General features: G+C 46.7%; 1 long non-coding RNA gene across 1 annotated transcript; it reads right to left on the reverse strand.

Annotated features, from left to right (window-relative positions):
• Positions 1-512: 512 nt before the first annotated feature.
• LOC127042496 (uncharacterized) lies at positions 513-7,992 on the reverse strand. The gene is made up of 2 exons (XR_007771957.1): positions 7,955-7,992; positions 513-974 (listed from the first exon to the last, which is right to left on the reverse strand). It is a non-coding gene; the product is annotated as an uncharacterized LOC127042496 (long non-coding RNA).
• Positions 7,993-15,288: the final 7,296 nt, after the last annotated feature.

The following is a 15,288-nucleotide window of genomic DNA, read 5'->3' on the forward strand; positions in this document are numbered from 1 at the left end:
GAAGGATCGTGTCCCAGGTTCTTAAACATTTCCAGCAGCCTTTCAGCCTGAGAAAACAATAGGCTTAACTCTTCTTCCAAACATCCTGGCAATTAGTACATCCATCAAACAGTCCAGATACAGATTACCACAACCTTCAAAGAGACACAGACAATAATACTATTTCACTCAAGTATCATCATAAATGTTAATATTCCTTTTTTGCTCTTTGAATTAAAACTATAGCAATAGACAAGACTTGTTTGCTGACATCACAAGACCTGAGCAAACACCTCCCCTTCTACCTCTAACACTGCAGACTTGCATTTCAAAGCTCTGTTCATTTACATATCTTGTTAACCAGTTTTTAAGGTTCACCCACGGGTCAGGTCAGTCGGTGAGGTGAGTTAATTAACTCTTTCTGGCCCTGTCACCTTTCAATGAGATATTAGATTATACTTATGTCAGGGACTCTAACCCAGACGGCAAAGTTCGTTGTCTGAACGCGAGAGAGACAGGCAACACCAGCAAGGTCCAATCAAAAGCTCTTTATTGACAAGTGCACGCATCAATAGAGAGCAGCTCGTCTCCAGAGAGAACCAGCCTGCTCTTTACATCTTAGTATAAGCCTATATAGACAGTTCCGTCGCGTCATAAATTATTCACTGGAGCAACCCACCCCCTTCTTCTAACAACTAGAAACTAGACACCTTTAGTATACATGCATGCCTAAAGTTAGAAATGTAGGGGAGTTAAAAACAAACAAAGAACAAAACCAGGGAGCGAAAACAAGGAGGCTGGGAAACTAGGACTCTTATCAGTTCTTCGAAGGAGCTGCCCGAACACAGCACATCTGGTACTATGCCAGGAATGCAGCTTCTCTCTTATCTCACTTTTTCCCAGCGCTTGTGAGACATGCTGCTGCTTCTCAGTCTTTTCCACTCAGGGATTACCCACAAACCTCTGTTAGCCTGACTTTGGTCAGGTTGGCATACCTGCTTTTGTCTGCTATATCTTTATTCAGGCCTAACAATCCCCCCTTTGTCCCTAGAGGACCATAATGGGACTCTTGGGACACATATCCATTTAACAATTGTACGGGGGAGGCTAGTAAACCATGACCCAAGGTCTGAGTGGAGGTCCTTAAAACTAAAAGTGTGATCAAGAGATATAGCATGGAAAACAACAGCAACATTCTTAATAGCTTGTAAATCTTTGTCAATTAAGCCAGAGTGATTAACAGCAAAGCAACATTTTTCCCCAATGCGAGCACAAGCCCCTCTCTAATTCAGCATTCATGGCATTTAGCACACGTCTATTTTGCAAAGTTACTTCTGCTACTTCATCAGTCTTTCGTTGCAACTTTTGGAAAGCGTCTATTAATGCATTAGCTGGTTTTTTTCAAGCTCTGCAGAAATATTTACAACTGCTCTCTTGATCTTAGCCACCCACAATCCAGGAATGAGTGCACGGACAAAAGAGTGGAATCCTGTTTGTCTGACAACTAAGGGATTGGGGCACTGACTATAAATCAGTTAGGTATACCAAGTGGTCTAATTTCCCAGATGTTTCGGTGAATAATCCAGTCCCATGTGCATCCTCCCCATGGACCCGTCAGGATTCGGTATGTGGAAGCCCACACCCCCCAGTCCAAATGCTTGGAAGGAGCACTGTAAATGTTTACACTTCCACCCAGAAAGTCTTTAGTATATCTCCATGACCACAGATCAGATGGTACTCCTGATGTGTCTGTAAGGGCAGTGGGCCAAGTCTGGTACTCAAGATCACTCCAAATGGCCATCAGCTGGTCATTCAGGAAATTCTGAATCTCCAAATATACTAGATCCCACTGCAATGCCTTCCCAGCCTCAGTGATATTTAATACCATCTTTCCTTGGTGTAGTACTATATTACATTTGTTATTTAACTATTTTCAGGTACTTTTAAAAGGCATTGACATTAATAGCATAGGAGGGGGTTACATTATTAGTCACTGGAATGGTTTCAATACAGGTAAAATTTCCAGTGGCAGAACAAACTCTTCGGGTACTTGTTATTTAAAATCCAATTAGAGAGAGCAATACATGCTGAAGAATTTATCCACAACACAGGGCACAGCCTGTAGAATAAACCCCAAAATCCAATCAATACCACATTCCCAAGCATGGGTCCCTCAAATTTTTTCTGCCAGTGTACAATTCTTTGTTTCTTCACCGGGGTCAGTTCTTAATGCCCTTTCTAGTCAGGAATTCCTGGACTTTAGCAATTTCAGTGGAGTGAGTGTTCCTTCTTCTTTCCCAAAACAGTCTTGGTGCAGCATCATATAGGGGAGAGGTTACTAGCACATCACCCTGTAATGGTTTTGCTTTTTCTAGAAAAATTCAAAGGCACAGTAGATCTGTCAGTGGATAAGGGAGAGGCTACTAGCACTTCACCTCGTACTTTTTCCCTACTGTCCAGAAGGCACAGTGGAGCTAGAAGGTGAAATAGGCTAATCATCAGTAGGAGAATTCTCCCAATGTGAAGGGGTCTTTTTGCAGTGAGAATCTTGGGTCCAAGCAGTCAGTCTTTGGTACTTCACAGCGGTGTTGGTAGTCATCAGGACTTAAGGGCCTTTCCAGCATGGAGCCAAGGCAGTCTTTCGTTGGTGGACCTTTACATCAATCCCGTCTCCTGGTTCCAAGGAGTGGCAGGGCTGCTAGGGTCTTTGGGTAGCGCTTCCTTACCTGTGAGAAAAAAAACTTAACACATTTCATTAGTGCCTGGCAGTGTTTTTCAGATCTCATAGCTGCATGGGCAAATTCAAGCCCTCCTTTTCCTGGTTGTTAACCAAGTCTTAACTGTGAGCAGTGTCCTTGAATGGAGTCAGTGTCTTATCTATAGCCTGAGCTTGCTATTTTATTTTATTTTATTTTTTCAGTTAATTCATTCTGTTCTTTGTGCTTCTTCCCTTCTTGGCTTCTTTTAACCTGCAAAGGAAACTTTCACTTTTTACTCATACACCTTTTTCCCAACAATGATTGTCATTATACAGTACATTAGTCTTATTATTTAATATATGCCACACACACTCTTTTACTAAAATAACCTTATTACAGAGCTTTCGAGCAACAAGCCAGGACAAGCACACCCACTTTGAGGAGTTCACTCAATACAACCTCTAGTCCAATAGCCTTCCACCATCCCCAGCCCTCTGGCTAGAAATCTGAGGTAGCCAGAAAGATCCCATGTACAATATGGGGAGTGGGTTAACTTTTCATGTCCTTGCTTTCAAAGACTGTTGGTATGCAAATTTTAACAACAATTTTTGCAATTAACAATTTGACCAATAAAGTTTCTTTTCCTTACTTAAGGAAATGCATTAGACTTTAGTATATCACATTCTCCTGATTTACCTACACACTTTGTATTCCAAGTTGAACAAAACAAGTATCTGCATTTTAATTTAAACTTTTTGTTTGCTTTTAAACTAGATTATTTTATAAAAATACTAAACACAAAAATTCCGGCCACAAGACAAACACCACAAGACAGAACATAGAACACAAAACATAATTTCTATTGTGCCAGTAAATGCATGGTACGTTGAATGCTGTTTAGCTGGCATCAGTTTTCTCTGATTATCTGAAAGACAAAAAAACAGAGGTCTACCCCTTCTGGGCAGACAATCATTGCTTAAAATAGACAAATACCCTTGTTGATTTCAGGAAAAACAGAGGAATTATCCCATATTTTATGTGTTTCATAGGCAGCCCAGGTTTCAGTGGCTCCTACCTTATCAGTTAGATAATTTGCATGAATACAGATGCTTTCTGGCTTGCTTTTTACTTTTAACTCTTGCTTTCAAACACTGAAAGAAAACATCACTACTTATAGTGCCCTTACAGCCTAATAAAATTTCAATTACATAGCACTATATACATTCTTCAGCTAATTTAACTAAATTCTAAATGATTGCAATTAACAATTTCTTTGCCTCAATTTATTTACAAACATTTCAAAGACACCAAGAACTTTCCTCTTCAGCATTTTTGCAAAGTTCAACTGCTGTTTCCTCCAGCAACTACAGAGTTAACTTCTCACTCTCCCTTAAATCACTTGCTTGTCTCCCAACAGCCACTTTTATCAACTCAAATCACCATTCCAAGTAAGTTCTGGGTATTTGAAATCCCCATGCTTACACTTACTTACTCCTTCCTTCCACTACACCCTTAAAGTTTTCCAACCTGTTTTCCAATCTCTCTGTCTGTTGCCTGCCCGCCTGGGCCCGATCCTGCTTTTCTCACTGAACCGTCCCTTCCATAGGCACCAACTTCTTCCACTACCAGTTTAGCTAGGAGGGTGGGCTTCTCAACTAGCCCCCCACCCCTCCTGGTCTCTTCCCTTAAACATTCTTACTCACAAGACTACCCGAGTCCTCCTTCATGAGGCTTGCCACCTAGACGAAGACACATGGCCCATTGGGCAAAGGCCATTTACTTAACATATAATTTGAAGGACTACTCTTAGAGGGTTTACCCAGAGACTCATTCATCTGTTTGACACTTAAACAGAAAAGAGAATTACACAGAGAGCAGAGGGAATTACAGTCTAAGACAGACTTTCCCACTTCTATACACTGACCGCTACAGGGGACAGGACAGAAGGATCTCAATTTAACCTCAGAGCTGTCTCGCACACATGGCTTCCACTCCGAGGAATTACGAACAAGAGGTTCAGTTCCACCCACACTCCTAACACCCAAATGAACAGAGAAAAAAAACAACAACAGTAACTGGTTAAATAGAACAGAACCAGAACCAAATAGTGTTTCCTTATCCTATTAGGACTCACTTTTACTCGTGCAGTTCTCAGCATATAACACCAACAGTACCAAGCAAAGCAAACACAAAATAACAAGGGTAAAACAAATAGATGGTGCAAATTCTGCAGGGCTCCCCCCTTCTTAATTGCTCACCAAACTGTGACAAATTTCTGTTACCAATCTATCCCTCATGTCAGATGATCAGGCTGACACTACAGGATCGTTGGGGGAAGATAAGGAAAACACACCATATAACTGAATTTTAAAGCTTCATTAATAAAATAATAAAACAACAACGGAGAGTGTTGGGAACGCTCCCACATCACTCAGGAAAATATTAATGCCCCAAGCCCGAAGCTCCTTTCATACTTACACACGTACGTCCAGACTGGCCACTTCTGTGTATAATGTTCAGAGGAGGGGGAGAGGTGGAAGGGAGATTATCCTGTATACAGCTTGTCCAGAATTTCCAACATGCTTCTGCTCTTGGGAGGGCTGTTCTTTTACACCCTGGAATCTCCTGCGGCGTCTCTTTCAGAGATTCCAGTCCAGGTCGGCTGCCTGTGGCTTCTTTGGTGTCACCAAGCCACACCGACTCCAGGGTCACAAAGGCACACTGTTGGATCTTACTGGACAGTTAAGCTTTGCAAATGTAATTTCAGTTCTGTAACTTGTATTTCCTTTGCTTCGCCTCTGTCTATATTTTTTCCTTCACAGCCAGCTGGGGCCGAAAGCAGCCCCTCCCTGCACCAAGCACAGTCCGCGCCGATTCCTGACCCTGAACGCAGAGCACCCCCCTCCTTCCATCCCGGGGCCAAGATGATTTTTAAATTAACCCATTCCTTATGTCTTTTTCTTTCTTTTTCTCTTTCCCATTAAACATTCTAGTAGCAATGCTAACTACTTCAGACAAACTTTTCCCTTGCGTACCATCTGGATGCTTTCTAAATCTTTTTGCAATATCCTTTGCACATTGTGACATGAAAACCATTTTAACCATCTCCTTTCCATGATCAGTTTCAGGATTTAAATTCCCATGCTTTTTAACTTCACAAATCAGTCGAGCACAAAAGTCAGAGAGGTGCTTATCTGGATGCTGAACACAAGCAGTCACCTTGCTCCAATTTGGAGTAGCCTCCCCTGCATCTCTAATACCATTCAAAACAGCTTTTAAAAATCTATCCAACTTTGTCTTTTGAGCTGGATTATTGGGATTCCAGTTAGGGTCAGTAATTAGCCAAGGTGCATTCAAATGAGCTGCAGATTTTTCTTTTACTTTTTGTCTTTCATCTTCTGTCATGAGAGTATCTAATAACTGATTTACATTTGCCCAAGTGGGCACATGAGTGAAAAAGATTGTGCAGAACATTCTTTCCACTGCCTCAGGATTGTCTCATAAGTGAGGCATAGTGCACTGCCAGTTAAACAAATTTGAAGTTGCAAACAGGGTATGGGTAAAACCATCTCATATTCCCCAGCAACCAGTAGAACCAGATAAGTTCTCAATGAGGCTTGTAATATCAGAGGTGTCTCAGAAACATTCTCTCTCATGGAGTTAAGTAACCTAGTGGGGGTCCACAAGGGCAAGGACAAGGGCTGCTGTAATATTGGGGGTGTTTGAAAAGCAGTCCCTGACCAAGTTTGCAAAAGGCTGGCTGGAGGCTGCACAGAGGGGGTGAGGCTGCCTGATTCCTCTGAAGATGAGGGAACATCACTCTGAGCTCCCCCTTGATTCTCCTCTGTCCCTGAACTGTCCCTAACCTGCTTTTGAATCCTTGCACTCCATCAGACGGGGAAGAACAGGAACAAAATTGTCCTCCTCCCGGTGCGGCTCTGGTGCATATGGTGGGTGATTTTTTTACAAGAGCTCTCCATACAAACAGCTTCAAAAGCTACCCATCCCTCCATGGGTTTATAATTATACCATACAAACAAGTAATCCATTTGTCTCGGCCTAAGATCAACCAAAATATCCCTTAAGGAGTTCCTCCTATCTGTGGAAAAGGTTTCACCCACCGGCCAGTCTCTAGTTGGGGACAAATGAAAGGTAAATGATGGCCATTGGATCCAACACAGATTTCTCATCTTAAATTTAACTAGATCAGCTGTCTCAGAAATCTCTTTCCAATCTCTAAGTATCAGAGACAACGGGGCATCCCCCGGGCACTTACTGCCAACTTGTCTCATTTTAATGAAGGGACTCTAACCCCTCCTCCCCGGGTCGAGGTAAAGGGACTCTAACCCCCACCTCCCCGCATCGAGCGCTCGCTTACCTCTCCAGGGACTTGAACACCTGGACTGAGACTCAAACCCAGACTGGGACTCTAACCCAGACAACTTGGATCCTGTGCAAACCTGGACTGGGACTCTAACCCAGACCTGGACTGGGACTCTAACCCAGACCTAAGTAGTCAGGGACTCTAACCCCGACAACCTGGACCCTACTCAATGGGTAGGTGGACGTTGCTGGATTTCCAAGAGTTTCATCTGGTTCACAGAACACGCCTTATCGCCAACGCAGAGATCAGATCACCAGGCAAGGCTCCTCTAAACTGGAGGATGCGCGCTGCGTTGCCTCAGGGTCCGATCCCCCGCTGGAGAGTCAGACGGGTCCCGGCGGAGTCGCCAAAGATGTCAGGGACTCTAACCCAGACGGCAAAGTTCGTTGTCTGACCGCGAGAGAGACAGGCAACACCAGCAAGGTCCGATCAAAAGCTCTTTATTGACAAGTGCACGCATCAATAGAGAGCAGCTCGTCTCCAGAGAGAACCAGCCTGCTCTTTACATCTTAGTATAAGCCTATATAGACAGTTCCGTCGCGTCATAAATTATTCACTGGAGCAACCCACCCCCTTCTTCTAACTACTAGAAACTAGACACCTTTAGTATACATGCATGCCTAAAGTTAGAAATGTAGGGGAGTTAAAAACAAACAAAGAACAAAACCAGGGAGCGAAAACAAGGAGGCTGGGAAACTAGGACTCTTATCAGTTCTTCGAAGGAGCTGCCCGAACACAGCACATCTGGTACTATGCCAGGAATGCAGCTTCTCTCTTATCTCACTTTTTCCCAGCGCTTGTGAGACATGCTGCCGCTTCTCAGTGTTTTCCACACAGGGATTACCCACAAACCTCTGTTAGCCTGACTTTGGCATACCTGACTTTGGCATACCTGGTTTTGTCTGCTATATCTTTATTCAGGCCTAACAATTATAATGTCACAGTCTCGGGGAGTTGACTGCTGCAGCTCCCCGTAGACTCTGCCTGCGCCTCTCACCAAGCTGGAGTACAGCAGGCGAGGGGAGAGCACTCAATGTATTGCATCTACACTAGACGCGATATATCAACCGCCGCTGGATCGATCGCTGCCCACCGTTTCGGCAGGTGGTATAGACATACCCCGAGTATCTGGTGATCGGAGCTGGACCCCCGAGGGGGACACATTGAAGGAACTCAGGGGTTAAGGTGCCTCTATTGTCAACTGTCAGGGCTGCTGTGGCTCAGAGGAGGGTGCCTGACTGCCTGGCAGGCTTAGGCGCCGCAAGCCTTAGAGGTGGGAGAAGTGAAGCGGCCACGGCGTGCTCGGGGTGCTCGTGCTCGGAGCAGGGGTGAGCTCGGGCGACGGGGGTGCCGCAGGGCAGAGCAGGAGAGTTGCCACAAGAGGGGAGCCTCAGGGTGGAGGGGGGAGCTGCCACAGGTGGGGCGCCTCAGGGCAGGGGTGCGGGGGGGGGGAGGGTGCAAGGTGGAAGTTTCGCCTAGGGCATGAAACTTCCTTGCAACTGCACTGCCCCACGCCCTGCCTGCAGCCAGCCCTGCACCCCCTGCCCTGCCCTGCCGGCAGTCAGCCTTTGTCTCCAGCCAGCCCTGCACCTTCTGCTTTGCCTGCACCAGCCGCATCCTCCCTGCCCTGTCTCCAGCCAACCCCTGATGCACCCCCCTGCCTGAAGCCAGCCAGCCACGCAGCCCTTGCCCTGCCTGAAGCCAGACCCTACCTCCAGCCAACCCCACATCCACTGGTGCCCTGCACTTCCCAGGGCAGTAACCCTGCACATCTGCTTCAATGAGAGGGGCAGGGAGCAGCTGGGACCCACACATGTGCACACCCTAGGGTGACCAGACAGCAAGTGTGAAAAATCGGGACGGCGTGGGGGGTAATAGGATCCTAGATAAGACCCCAAAATTCGGACTGTCCCTATAAAATTGGGACATCTGGTCACCACAGCACACCCCCAGGACTCCTGAGTTCCATTGCTGGGTTTCCTATTGGTTCCTCTGCTGGTTGTTTTCCTTTTCCTGGGGACTTTGGGCAAGTTGCTCCCCACTCTCGGGCTCTGTCCCCAGCAGTCAAATGGGGATTTCATACCTTCCCGCTATTGGAAAGTGCTGGGAGAATCCCCCAGCAAAAGCTGCTCTGACAGTGCTAAGCAGCATCTGACCATTCAAGGTCGGAGCTCACTGCCCAGGAGGAGTGCTTGGCTCTGGGGTTTCACTTCAGCCCAGTGTAGAGAGAGAGCCCTAACCATGGAGTTTGGCTCAAGAAGACCAAGTCTCCAATTTGTTAAGGGTGTTTTGAATTTCAATCCTGTGCTCCAAAGTGCTTGGTGTCAGTTGTAAACTTTAGGAGCATGCTCTCCACTCCATTTTCCAAATCATTCATGAAAATATAGAATAGTACCTGACACCGGACTGATCCCTGCCAGACCCACTAGGTTCACCCTCCCCGTTGGGCAGCTAAACATGGAGAAGGGCTCCTGGAGTCTTGGCTTTCAACCAGCTCTGCACCCACATTACACTGATTGCAGCTGGACTACATTTCCCTCGTTTGCTTCTGAGAATGTCCTATGGGACTGTGTCGAAAGCCTTAGTAACACCAAGCTAGATCCCATCTATTGTTTACTCACCTCTACCAGGCCCAGAACCCTGCCAAAGAAGGAAAGAGGATTGGTTTGGAATGATTTGTTCTTGACAATTCCACGCTCACTAGTCATAAGAACCAAATCATCCTGTAGGTGCTGCTGACAAACTGAGTGTTTAAGAATGTATTGCAGGATCTCTCCAGCTATGGCAGTCAGGCTAGCTAGTCTGTAAGTCCCAGAGGTCTTTTTGTTCCCCTTTGAAAGATAGGTCCTGTCTTGTTCATGGATGGGAAGATGTTCTTTTTCAGGGGTCTCAGACGAGAACTGGGGCACAACACCTGGTTTGTTAAGGCCACAAAAACGGAGGCAGGAACCTCTTCTCTGCTGCTGGCAAAGAACCACAGGTACCTAAAAGATAGGGACTCACATCTTTGAATGGGCTTTAAAAAGGCAGTGGTTAATAAGTTTGGCCCCGATCATTTCTTGTTTCCACAGACTAGACATTTTAGCAAACTTTAGAATTCCTTGGTGCTAAACACTGTGAAACTCCCCTTTCTCCTTCACAGAGGGCTTTAATACCCCTTATCTCACTTGGGCTCTAAACTGCCCATAGTTCGAGAACTGTTCCTGTTCCGATTGGACAGATGGGAGAAGGGAAGTGACCTACCCAAGGCCTACACAACAAGGCGATGGCAGAGCCAGAAAGAGAAGCAACCAGTTCTGACTCCTGTTCTAACAGATGAAAACACCCCAGAGCCCAGGAATCGAGATGGTGGGAAAATTTCATTCAAACCGTTTCTGTCCGAAAATCCCATTTAGACTAAACCAGTTTGTTTCTCAAAATCATAACAAGTGGGATGAAAGATCTTTGCAAAAATATTTTGTTGCAAAACAAAAGCATCTCCTCTTTGTCAGAGTGTGTTAAATTGTCTCCTCGCACACAAAGAGGAGACACTTACATCTCAACCATTAGATAAGATGCTTCAATCTGAGCTAAGTCGTTGCTACTATTAACAATTTCAAAATAAAAAAATACAAATAAAATAGACGATTTCAGCTAATCTATTATGTCATAATCTGGGAAACTTCATATTATGCACTACTTCTAGTGACACTCCCAAATGGATCCGCATCCTTCACCCACCATGAGGTAGGTAAGAGCGGATCATTATTATCCCTACTTGAAAGAGGGAGAAGCTCAGGCTGAGAAAGGAGAATTGACTTGTCTTAGGTCACACAGCCCGTCAGAGGCAGTGTTGGGAATAGGACCGAAGAGCCCTGATTTTCAAACAAACCATCGGATCTTGAATTTCAGACATTGAATGACCTGAATACTGTGCTCTCAGATGAGCTCCAGACCAACAACAGTGACAGTAATTATTCAGCAAGTATTTGAGGAGAACTGCAATGTTAGAGGGAATCATCAACTGCTCAGAGACAATTAATGCAGAGAAGCAGCAAAATTAATCAAAGATAGAACTGGTTCTGACTTATTTACTTGATCTTAAAAGAGAACAACAAGGACCTGAGTCTCCTCCCTGTCAACATCCCCCTGCTCAACGAATCAGGGTAGAGACGGAGGACGGGAGGCTGAGGGTTCTCACCAGAGAGCCCAAAGGATGGCCCAGGTCACCGGTGGGGATCACTGCCCGAGCACTATTTCAGTCCCACATTTTTGGGTGGACCTTCCATAGTGGGAGCTGCAGAGGACTTCCCTGCAACACACACACACACACCTCCGTCCTGTTGTTGGGAAGGGAACAGGAGAAAGGACAAAAGAAGCAAGAGAAGAAGAGGAGGGAGGGATGGAGGAAGAGGTGAAACAAAAAGGACAAACCCTAATGTCCCCAGCGATTCTAAGGGACAAAATCCCAGGTGCGCAATAAAATTCTGCCTCCTTAAGCTCGTGTTTTCCATGCCTAGAATTCACTTGTCACCAGATAGATCAGACTGAACAGGTTTCAAACCTCCAGGAGGCTCTTACCTTCTAAACAGGGACGGCTGTTTTCTAGTAAAATCACTACAAGGGAAGGAGGAAACTCGGAAGAGGTTCCTCCTGGCGCTCACGTCCATGACCCCAAATAATCTCTCAGTCCTCAAAGAGAGACCTGGAGAAGGAAACGTGCTGAAGCAAAGCCACAGAGGTCTCTGAGGTTTCCCTGGCCCCTCGCCCCTGTCCTGCCTGGCTGATGTCAGCATCTCTCTGTGAGGTCACCACCTCCCCACCACCTTTGACCAATAGTCTGAGGTCCTGCAAACGGCCTTTGTGATGTCACTGCCACACCCCTCCCTTGCTGGGCTAATGTCCTGCCCCTGGCCAGGCACTTTGGAGGTTTGAGCTACTCCCTGTGGATCACCCCACTCAAGGAGCGTTCGTTCTAGGCAGCAAGCCGGCTAGACAGGAAAACATCAGACGCTGCTCCCAATGCTACACTCAGTTTTTCAGAAATTAGTCGACTTCATGGTCAGAAGACACCATTAGAGCATCTAACCTGCATATCACAGGCCTCCTGTATGACATAACAGCTACTTTGGGGGCAAACACATTCCAGAAAGGCATCTAGTCTTCATTAAATGACATCAGGAGATGGTGAATCCACCACTTTCCTTGGTAGCTTGCTCCTGTGGTGAATCATCCTCGCTGTTGACTATTGTGCCTCAGTTGTAATGTGAATTTGTCTCTTTTCACTTTCCAGCCATTGGGTCTTGTTATGCCTTTCTCTGCTCCATTCAAGAGCCCGTAAATACCCAATCTTTTCTCTCCATTAAGGCCCTTCAACATTTCAATGAAATCACCGTTCAATCTTCTTTTGATAAGCTAAACAGGTTGAGCTCTTTCAATAGCTCACTGGAAGGCATTTTTCTCCAGCCCTCAGAACATTTGGTGGCTCTTTGCTGCCCTAGCTCCAATTTCACAACATCTTTTTCAAATGAGGATACCAGAACTGGAGGCAGTATAAAGGTTGTATAAAGGTAAAATTAAATAGGTTGCAGAGGAGTTTTTTTTAAATTTCGGCTTTTGTTGCTAAAAACTTTGTCTCTCTGCGGTGAGAAAAAACACTCCCCGAATGCCAAAATTTGAGCCATGAAAAGCGGCAGTGTGAACAGCGCATCATAGGTGGAGCTGTGCTCCCGGTGACAAAGCTCCTGCCCCTCATTGGAGGTAGTTTGGCTTTGTTGCAGGGGAAGCTCTCTCTCAGCGATAAGGACGGCCACACAGCGCACCTTACAATGGCATGGTTAGAGTGGCACAGCTGCACCGTGGTAAGGTGCGCGGTGTAGACACAGCCTCAGAGCTGGGGAAAGCCGACAGGCGCTGAGCAACACAGGGTTCAGACAGAGACATCCGTTAGGAGAGGAACTATTCACAGGGATTCTCTATAGCCTAGTAAGGTGGAGAGGATGGAAGATGATAATGTGCAGGTAGGTTCTGATGAGAAACAGTGAAATGAAAGAGTCTCCCTCAATTACATCATGTAATAGCAGACAGCTAAAATGGGACACATTTTAGAAGTGCTTAAATACAAACGCTAAACGTCTAAGTACTAAGACTGGTGAATTTGAGTGCCTGGTATTGAGTGACGATATTGATAGAATAGGGATCACAGAAACCCTTGCACCCCCTCCTGCACCCACATGGGGAGACTGACCTGTGTGCATGGAGCAGCTGGCATTGCTGTCCCCCACTCCTCCCTGGAACACTGCTCATCTGAGCACCCCTAGGGGCTGTGGGATGTGGGGGCAAGAAGTGAGATCATCCGAGCTCCCTGCATCCAGGTCACTTTCCTCAGCCGGGCTGCATTGCGGGAGGGCAGAGAGCAGCAGCTTCTGATGCTCCCCTCACAGCACAGCCCAAGTGGGAAAAGTGACCAGGACGCATGGAGCACATAGGGTTGCTCCTTACTCCCCTCAAACCTCTATGGACCCATGGAGGAGTATTGGGGCAGGGGAGAGCAGTGAGCACCTTTGCACTGCCACACGGTGCCATTTGACCCCTGGAGCCCTGGGCGGCTATCGGGGGGCACCACCCCTAAGGCCGGCCAGGCTCCCCAGAACGAGCAGCAGAAAACACAGAGACTGGCCACACACTGAGCAGTGGTAGCCTGGGCGGCTCGTAATGGAGGCTCAGGGGGGAGGGGCGTCATAACATTTTTTCCCAGATTTGGACCTTAGCGTCCAAAATATGGGTGTTAGCATGAAAACCTCCAAGCTTAGTTACCAGCTTGGACCTGGTAAAGCTGCCACCAGCCAGGGATTTATACAGTGCCTGGCTCGCTGTGGTCTCCCCAAAACCTTCCCCGGGGGACCCCCAGACTCAGATGCCTTGAGTCTCACAACAAAGGGGAATAAACCATTTCCCTTCCCCCTCCTCCCCTCCAGGTGTTCCCTCTCTGGGTTCCTGGAGAGATATACAGAAGCAAGCTCCGTGAATCTAAACAGAGGGACTCCCGCCTCCCTGTTTCCAGTCCTGGAAATAGAAGTACCAAGATAGCTAATCTCTCTTCCCCCTTACCCAGAGGGTATGCAAAGTCAGGCTAGTAAATCTAACACAACGAGATTTCCCCCCTGACTTCTTCCTCCCACCAATTCCCTGGTGAGCTGCAGACTCAATTCCCTGGAGTCCCCACTAAAGAAAAAATCCAACAGGTCTTAAAAAGAAAGCTTTATATAAAAAGAAAGAAAAGGACATAGAAATGGTCTCTCTGTATTAAGGTGACAAATACAGGGTTATTTGCTTAAAAGAAAAAAATGAATAAACAACCTTATCCAAAAAGAATACAGTTTAAACATTCCAGCAACTACACACATGTAAATACAAAAAAAAACCAATATAAACTTATTGTCTTATTATCTTTGTACTTACAACTTGGAAACAGAAGATTAGAAAGGCAGAAGATAGAAAAATCACTCTCATAGCCGAGACGCCACAGACACAAGACAAAGAACAAAGAACTCACACACAAACTTCCCTCCACCCAGATTTGAAAAAGTCTTGTTTCCTGATTGGTCCTCTGGTCAGGTGTTTTAGGTTACTGGTGTTACCCCTTTATAGGTAAAAGAACATTAACCCTTAGCTATCTGTTTATGACAAGGGGGCTCAGCCTCCCCAAACCTTGCACTGCCAAGGGGACAGTGGGGCCCATGATCAGGGGCCCCGGCCAAGTTAGGTCCCCCTGGAAAAGTGTCCCCTATGTCAGCCCCAGGGCTGGAGGAGCTCCCACTCCCTGCTACAGCCCGGGGGCTGCAGCAGGGGCACAGAGCTTCTCTGGTCTCAGGGCCACAGCGGGGCAGGGGTAAAGGAGTGATAGGGTGGGGCTGGTGGGGGAAGGGGTGGAACAGAAGTGACAGTGGATAGGGCCATGGGTGGAAGGGGGTAGAGCCACAGACAGAAGGTAGGGGCATGGTTCTGGTGCTGGGGCCCCCACACTTGTTCTCCCTTTCCCGGGGGTTTGGCATCACTAGCCCCGGCTTAGCGAGTAGGGTTCAGTGGTCCCCATAATGTGGGGTGCGACTCCTAGGGGGACACAGAGGAACATTCATGGGGGCACCTCAGGACCTGAGCCAGCCCACATAGAGGGCAGGGAGGGAGCACCACTCTGCCACAGCTCTTCCCCAACCCCACCCTCAGCCTGAGACTCTGGCTCCCAGC

Source organism: Gopherus flavomarginatus, unplaced genomic scaffold (assembly GCF_025201925.1).
Source record: "Gopherus flavomarginatus isolate rGopFla2 unplaced genomic scaffold, rGopFla2.mat.asm mat_scaffold_45_arrow_ctg1, whole genome shotgun sequence".
NCBI classification, from domain to species: domain Eukaryota; kingdom Metazoa; phylum Chordata; order Testudines; family Testudinidae; genus Gopherus; species Gopherus flavomarginatus.